Raw genomic sequence first — 8,432 nt, 5'->3', positions numbered from 1 at the left:
CCGGCCCGGCACAGCGCGGGGGCAGCTCGCAGCCTCTCCCCTTGTCCCACGGCGGGGAGGGGGTCTCCCTGAAGACTGGAAGTTGGGCTCGTCTCCTCTAGCCCGCGGAGCACAGAGGGGCGTGCCGAGGGCCCCCCAGTCCGTCTCCCCTTACCCTCTCCTGCCGGGCTCGGCCCCTACCTTCCCGAATCGCGGCCGCTGGGAGCGGGGTTCGATCCCGTGATGGCGCGTGGGTGCCGGCCGGAGATTGGCTCCGGAGGCTAGGGCAGAGGGCAGAGGCGCTGCTATCAGGCTGGATTCTCGGCTTCCACCCGGATTCTCCCTCGGCTCTCCCGGCCGATTCGGTGCTGCTCGGCGACCACGTGACGCGAGCTGCCTTTGACCCCTGTCTCGGAGCGGGTAGGGGGCTGGGGCCGGAGGGGGTGTCAGACGCGGGACCCACGAGGGCCCAGTGGGGCTGCTGGGCGTCTCGGAGGTGGTGACTCCGGGGAAACAAAACCCGGGGGGGCAACCAACAAGTTATTTGGGGTCAGAAAAGGAACAGCACTGGGGGTCGAAAGAGGCAGCAGAGAGAACCAGGGAGACAAAGACCCGCGCCTGCCGCGCCTCCGAGGGCGGTGGGAGTGCCCTCGCTGGGCCGGAGTGGGCTTCCCGGCCCGACCACCACTGGGCTAGTGACAATCCTCCAAGGCTTCCTCAAATGGTTGCTGTCAACCAGGTTCTGCCGAGTGACCCTTTCCTGGGCAGCCTCTGCTCCCTCTTCCACAACACACACGCAAACACACACACACTCACCCCTTTGCCCTGTCTCTGAAAACCCCTTTATTTCCTTATGGCCATTCTCTGGTGTATTTACTGGTTTCATTGTTCACTAGAAAGTCATCTCTCCCAACAAGTTGTTCCCAGCTCAGTCCCTGACCTGGCATGGAACAGGCAGACGAAGAGGCAGATGACCTGTGCACTCTTCTCCCACTGAGCCGGGTGCCCACCCCCAGTGTTATCACACCAGCCCAGGGCCCCTGGGTTAGTTCAGCCTACACTGGCCGTCCCCATTAAACAGAAGGGAATCACGAGGCCCAGGGAGACCAGACCACCTTGGGGAAGTGTGGGGGGCTCCTGCATAGCCCAGAGCCTGGGGTGGCCCTCAGCTCTCACTGCTCCCAGCTGAGGATGCTCTGCCAGCCTGGGCAAAGGAGGAGGCCATGTAGGACCAGCGCCTCCCTTAGCGAGCTTGCAGATAGTGCAGAGAGCGAGCGAGGGCCCTCCCCTGGAGATCCCGATGCCCTGGGTCAGGGGCAAGTGGGGATGAATTTGGAAAACAGGGTCGGCAGACTCCTAGGGCCTTCATCCAATGGCTCAGGATTCTCTAACTGTAGGAATACAGCTCAGAACATACATAAACAACCAGAGCAACACAAGGAGTATTAGAGAAGCCAAGCTGGACAAAGGAGGGTAAAAGACTCACCCTGCTTCTCCCAAAGGAGAACTTCCTGGTGCTGGGGGGAAGGAGCTGTCAGTTACTCATGTTTCAAAGAAGGGAAGATGTTAGGGCCTGAACAGAGAGAGGCTGGGGGATGGGCCCAGGCATCGGACTCTCATAGGTGTCTATGGGACGACCCCTTTGGATGGGGTACAGTTAGACAGGACCAAGCCTAATGGTGGCTGCCACAGCCCAAAATGCAGGCCCCACCCCCACCCCATGCACACACAGATAGGCTTGTGGCTTCCTGGTACATGTCCCAGCCATCTGCCTACTGGAGCAGAGAAGCCAATGGAGACCAGCAAGTAAATTCTCCTTGGTAGTCCATGGTCCTGTGCTCAGTTATGTAAAGTCCCTGAGGATGGCCTGGGTCAAACCCCTAGAATCCTACCAATGCTAATCTCTGCTTTGGAAGGTCTGGTCCATCTGCACGAGGCCCTGACACCGCTCCTGGTGAGGAAGATGCAGAGCTGGAAGTCACGTGGGTCTGTATTCTAGAGAAGTGCCCAGCCTTGTTTGGAGGCGACCTGCATATCCCTCACTGTATCCCAAAGCTGGCCCGGCGGAGAGCCTGCGGGAGAGGTAAGGGGCCAATGCTGTGGCTCCAAGGAAGTAGGGAGCAAAGTGAGGGAGCTTTGGGGGAGGCAGCCCCACACAGGGTCAGGAAGAATCGGTGGGATAGGGTGGAGAGATTGACATTCCCATCATAAGGAACTTTCCACATACAAAGGCGCACAGGAAGGCCCTAGGAAAAGCTGAGTGGTGCAGGGGGAGGAGGGACAACGGAAACAGGAAGAATAGAATGAACACGAAACCTGGTGAGGAGGGTCGGGAACAGGTGATGAGTGACCTATGTGAACGGCTCCACGGACTGGACCTTACTCTGCAGGCCTGGAGAAGTGAGAAGGCCGCGAGCAGGTGAGGGAGGTGGCAAGAGTCACCTAGGGAAGCATGGAGGGGACAAGAAGCACCAGGAGCAATGCAGCCTGTCAAGTCAAAGAGTCACCCTCTGCCTGAGCTGAGTCAGAGCCAGCACCTCACCGGTGAGGCTGCAGATCCAAAGCAGGCCTGCCCTCAGCATTTGGGGGCAGCCTGTGAGCTGGGGTAACTCACCTCTCTGACCACTCTTCCTACTCTTTTTGAGTCTTCAAAGTGGTTGTTCACTGACTGGGCCCAAAGCCTTCAGGCTTTCTGTCGCCCAGCAAGCCTGTACGAGACCAGGTGCAGGCCCCGCCCAGGGAGTTGGCTCTGAGTCTAGGCTGGAGTGGTGGGCTGTCTGGAGAAGATTCTCCACCATGCCATGCAAGGCTCTAAGGAAGACTGCCCATGAGGGTGCCCTGCTCGTCCCTCCCCTCAGGGCCTTTTTTGGGCTGTGCGGCCCCACTCCCAGACCCTTCTCAGTCCCGGGTGGTCCCTATTCCCACTTGACACCACCCTTGGCTGTCCCAAAGTCAACTCAAACTCAGCAAGCCCAACGCTGGACTTACCATCTTCCTTCCAAACCTGCTTCTTTCTTCCTCCCGTGTGCCCCATTGACCCGTCTAATCCAGAAACCCCACAGCACCTCCTTGTCTGGCATCCCATCCGTGACCCAGTCCCACTGGTCCTGCATCCGGTTTTTTTCTCTAACCCAACCCCTTCTTTATCACTTCCACTCCAGCCCAAGCCACCATTGTCTCTGCCTTGACCCAGGTTAACAGCCTCTTCACTGTTCTCTCCCTCCTCCCTCTTTGCCTCTAAAACAACCTCCTTGTGCCCATGTCCTACTTAAAACCAGCAATGGCTTCTTACTGCTCTGGGGTGGAACTGTTTGTTTCCTCATTTCTTTGTCCTAAATGGCATACCCCACCTTCCCTTTACCTGACCAACTCCACATCAGGGGCTGGACTCCTGGGTTTGAATCCTGACTCTGCCACATGTAAACTCTGTAGCCTCGGGCCAGTTTTTCACCCTCTCTGTGCTGGGTTTCCTCCTCTCTAATGTGTGGATAATGAGTATGTCCTTCTGAGGGCTGTCCTGAGAATTCAATGAGTTAAATATGCAAAGCCCTTAGTGCGTTATCTGTACGGGATAAGCACTATATAAATGTTAACTCAGTGATTCACTGGGATCCTTTGGGTCTCAGGTTAAACTCCCAGGCTTTCTCCAAAGTCCTTGACCCACACCAGGCCTCCTGTTTGGGGCTTTCCCCGAAGTCCTTGACCCACACCAGGCCTCCTGTTTGCACTTCTCATCTCCCTCTCTCCTTTCACCCTCAGGGTTACGGCCAGCTGCCCATCTCTCCAACAGCAGGTCATTACGGGGCCCCAGCCACAGCGCTAGTGATTTTCAGGCAATGGAAAGGGATTTGCCAAGGACAATCCAAATTTTATGTCATTTACTTCTTTAAAAAATAAAAAGTGACTCAATAAATGTGTAACTACATGTGATTTCATGTTTGGACTTCAGTAGAGGCAGAAAATAGCCTCTGGTAGACCACGTGACCTGATTTGCGGTCTGAGAACACGGTCGCCATAATTACAGCACTGACCACATGGTGTAACAGTTTCCTCTCCCCTCCTTTCTCTCTCGTGCACGTGCGCATGTGCACACACCATGAACTTTTCAAGGGAAGGACTGTGTGCTTCCTGGCAGACCTTGCTGTTAAACAGAAGAAGGAGAAAATCTGTAAAATGGGCAGTTTATCCAAGACTCAGGTGGACAATGGGTATAAAATGTTCTAGGGAATAAAGACTGCCTGAGATGAGGGATTAGGGTGTGGGGGTTAACAGTAATCAATGACGCTAGTGCCTGATACCTGCTTTCTGTCTGTCCCCTCGGCAACTCAGAGAGTATGAAGCTCAGAGAAGTGAAGCAACTCCCCAAGGCCACACAGGAGCAGAAGACATTGCAGACCCGGGTCCATCCAGCTGGAAGATGAACTGCTTGTCACTACAAATCCTGCCTCCCAGTGCCCAGGGCCCACGACCACCTGGGTTTTATGCTTCTCTTCCTGGATTGTACGGGATTCCCTCCCACCCTTCCCTGCTACACACCAGCTCTTTCTTCAGTGACACTGCTGTTTGAAGAGCACTTCCAGCTGGTTTACAAAGCAGTCCCACCTCAGGAGCCAGGTTTCCTGTTTCAAGCAGAGCCCAAGGATGCATGTGTCATGCCTCCCCCAGACTCTCCCTTGCTCTCAGGAGCCGCCTGGGAGGAAGGGTGGCTCTCAGAGCAGCAAGCACAATACCTTTTTCGGTAGCACTTTTTCTGTTTTTTATCATGCATTTTCTCTTTCTATGCACTAATTCCTACGGACCCCAGGGCAGCCTGAGAGGGTAGGCACGGTGGAGATCCTTCACTCTATTTTGTAGAAGAGGAAACAGAGGATTGCCAACCTTAGCAGATCCCCTGCAGAGAGCAAGCTGAACACAGCTGAACACAGATCGTCAACCACCTGCCCGACTTCCCTCAAGTCCCTGGGGAGTTTCACTTGACCTAGAGAATGGGAATGGAGAGTGAAAGATTTCAAAATCTGCACCCAGAGAAGATAAAGCCTTCTGCAAACAAATAGAAATTGGTTAATTTCCCCTTTTGTGGAGTTCATTATAATGCACTGATTACAACATAAGGAAAGGAGAACTCCCAAGCACAAGTGGTCTCTGAATGTCCATTATCAAAACCCCCGGAGGCAGGACCAACTCCAGGCTGGGCAAACAGCAAGGACAGCTCAGCTAGTCGGGGCTAGTCTGGACGCAGGTGTGAAGAGCATCCAAGTTGCGTGTTCCCAAACCCTTCTGCTGCTGGTCAGAGGGGCTCTGCTTCGACCTTTCCTCACCCCAAGCCATTTCCTATCCAGCCTTCTGCCATCTGACATGCTCATCTGTGATTCTGTTCACATTGGAAGTAACACTTTCAATGTCACTCAAATCAAAGATTAGATTACCCAAGAAAAGAGGGGGAGGTTTCTCCACACTGATTCCCATCCGTCACTCCAGCTCACCCTCACCACTCCTGTGCAGTAGGACTTGGGGCAGGCTTTACAAATGCCATTTTCTAGTCAGAGAAATTGAGGTTGAAAGGTTAAGTGGCCAGTGTGGGGTTCTGGGACCTTTGCAGTGGAATCCAGTCTCCTAGTAAGTGTTGCAGGAAGGGCTGGTCAAAGTCACTTGGTCTGGAGGTTGCTGTCCAGTTCTCTGTCCCCACCCCTCCATACACACACACACACACCCCACTTTCTTTATTTGCATTACTCTCCTGGCCCTGTTGGCATCAGAGTTTAAGATTCCTGAACTAATCCTATTCTCCTCTGTATAGGAACAGGGAAACTGAGGCGCAAGAATGAGGAGGGGCCCATCTAGATCTCCAGTAGTTGGTAGCAGAGCCGGGGCGAGACCTGAGGGCCCTTGTCAGCCTTCCTCATTGCTCAGCTTGTGTGTAATGGAGGCTGGGAAGGGGGTGGCACCAACAAGGCAAGCATGCAGGGTCCAGTCCAGATGCCATTCCTGGGCCCTGGCCAGAAGCCAGCCTGGTCAGCGAGGGGGCAGTGCTGACCCTGGGGCAGTTGGTCTGAGACTGGCATGGTGGCTGGCCCCTTGTCTGGGGCTATCTGCTCCAACAGGCATGGGCATTCTTGTCATTCCAAGGCCCTCTCTTCACTCCAACCTGTCTGAGCTGAGTCTGTCCGGAGAATGAGCTGGGGGGTGGGGAAATGGCAGGGATATCCCCCCACCCCACCCCAGTACACATACAGCACACAGCCACACTCATGCTCTGTATATCACACACATGCATACCACACATGCACACACACACACACACACACACACACTTCCCTTCTCCTACAACCCTACCCTCTACCCAGTCCTTAAGAACTTTGATGTCAGACTATCCTGCCGGAATCCAGTTCGGCCCTCACTGTTGTTTACGTTGGCTTCAACTGTTCATTTGTGCAATGAGCATAACAGTACTTACCTGCACAGGGATGCCGAGAGGACTAAATGAAGTATTAGGAAACTACGTTGTAACATGGCTGGCAGAGTGATGGTCACGACTGTTATTTTTACCCAATACTCCCCATAGCTCACATAGGCTCTCTCTCTCTCTCTCTCTCTCTCTCTCTCTCTCTCTCTCTCACACACACACACACACACACACACACACACAAATCCCCAGACACACTCCCAGGCTGCCTTCAGCCAGCCTTCCCACCTTCACTCTCTAACCCTGTACTCCAGGCAGCCTGGGACTCTCCAGGTCTGGGAAGGGGCTGTGTGTGTGTGTCCAGCATCCTCTGCCCAGAGTGGCCTTCTTTCCACCACCCCACAACCCCTTCAAGCCCAGCTGTAATGCAGTATCCTGCATACAGTCCCTTCTGAGTGCCTTCTGGCCTCCGCTCTCGGAGGGGCAGAATAATCTACAAGTTGGGAGATGCTGGAAAGACTCCTGCTCCATGACCAGGGTCTCAGGAACAGTTCTTCTGAAGGCTGGGGAAGCAGAGCTGGTCATCAGGAGCTAAGGGGCCCAGGGAGGGCAGGGGCTGACACCCACCTGTAGGGACAGGTGTCAGGTAGGCCCTGTAGCCTACAGGACAGGGCCTGGGAGGGGGAGGACATGACCCAGACTCTCCACCTTCCCAGGGAGGATGGTGCAGATTTGTCCTGTGAGGTCCCAGAAGATGGTGTTCCATGAGAGTTCTACCATGAGAGTGGAAGAAACTGTGGAAAGAAGGTCCCATCCAACACTGAGAACCTCACTAATCATTGCAAAAGCCCAGTGGCCTTAGGTGAGTTCTCCACCAGGTGAAGGGAAGGGGGAGCCAGAGTCTGGGTGGTGCTGGCCATGGTAGGCTGGAGGAAACCCTGCTTTGGGTAAAGGATGGACCAGGATTCTTCTTAGACTCCTTCATGAGCTGGGAACTCATGTCTAAAATTCAAAGTCAGCCATGTAAAGATCTGGAAATCTGGTTCTAAAATTCATGTGGGTCTAGCCCTGTAGCCTACTGGTTAAGGGAGCTGGATCTCAGAGGGCTGACTACAGTGTGACTCCCGGCCCCAGCAGCTTGAAAAACACAGTGGGTACTTGTGAGTGCATGCCCAAAGTCCCAACAGAATGAGAAATGGAGGAGAAGGGATTGCAGTATGACCACATTCCATCGGGAGTTGCTTCTCTGCCCCTCATCTCTCTGTCTCTTATCTCTGGTGAGCACACACACACAATCTGGTAATTTTAAAAAATAAAATAAATAAAATAAAATTCTGTTATTTGGGGTTAGGTGGTGGTACATTGATAATGCAACTGAATCCACATGGAAAAGGTCCTGGGTTTGCATACTGAGTCCTCCCCAAGCACACCAAGTGCATGTGTGCCTGTGAGCCCAGCCGGCTGAGATAGGAGTGGATCATGGCATGGGGTCGCCGTTGGCGGTGCGTCTGTCTCTCTCTCCCTGGAGAAATTAATAAACTTTTTTTTTTTGAGAGAGAGATTTTTGCTATAGGGCATGTGCACTCACCAGAGAGACAGAGAGAGACAGAAAGTGAGCAATCACCCCCCCAGGAGGGATGGCTATGTCACAGTCCCTTCTCCTCCATTCTCCTCTTGGGATTTTGGGTACACATGCATATGCACCTAATGTGAGTTTGAAGCCCTCCAGTCCAGGACTCAAACCGTGGTCAGCCACATGGGAGTCCAGTGACATGACCATTATGCCATTGCTGGTCCCTGTTTTTTTTTTTTTTTTTCCCTGTCATATTAAGGTTCTGAAATGCCACAATTTCATGATTCTGAAATCCTGAAAATATTATTCTTAGGTCCCAGAACTGCTGTGTCCATTAGAAATATAAACCAAGTCACATATAAACTTTTAACTTTTCTAGTGGCTATGATTTTTTTTTAATTTGCTAGAGGGCACATGCTTGCCAGAGAGAGAGGAAAAAGCACTCCCCCCACCACAACACACACACACACACACACA

The 8,432-nt window shown here is 53.4% G+C and overlaps 1 protein-coding gene and 1 long non-coding RNA gene across 2 annotated transcripts in view; one reads left to right on the top strand and one right to left on the bottom strand.

Annotated features, from left to right (window-relative positions):
- Positions 1–281, bottom strand: part of NDST1 (N-deacetylase and N-sulfotransferase 1) — a 66,695-nt gene extending 66,414 nt beyond the window's left edge. Inside the window, exon 1 of the mRNA XM_006150896.3 lies at positions 181–281. The gene's annotated coding sequence lies outside the window, so the exon portion shown is untranslated. The remainder of the gene's footprint in view (positions 1–180) is intronic.
- The window catches only part of LOC102496700 (uncharacterized), a 9,790-nt gene extending 2,120 nt beyond the window's left edge, over positions 1–7,670 (top strand). Inside the window, exons 2-3 of the long non-coding RNA XR_334892.3 lie at positions 1,896–2,062; positions 4,309–7,670. This is a non-coding gene — a long non-coding RNA (uncharacterized LOC102496700). The remainder of the gene's footprint in view (positions 1–1,895; positions 2,063–4,308) is intronic.
- Positions 7,671–8,432: the final 762 nt, after the last annotated feature.

The sequence above is a fragment of the Tupaia chinensis genome, unplaced genomic scaffold, assembly GCF_000334495.1.
Source record: "Tupaia chinensis unplaced genomic scaffold, TupChi_1.0 Scaffold000303_1, whole genome shotgun sequence".
Lineage (NCBI taxonomy): Eukaryota > Metazoa > Chordata > Mammalia > Scandentia > Tupaiidae > Tupaia > Tupaia belangeri.
Note: the sequence above shows the minus strand (reverse complement) of the source record. Positions and strands in the feature narration are given on the sequence as shown.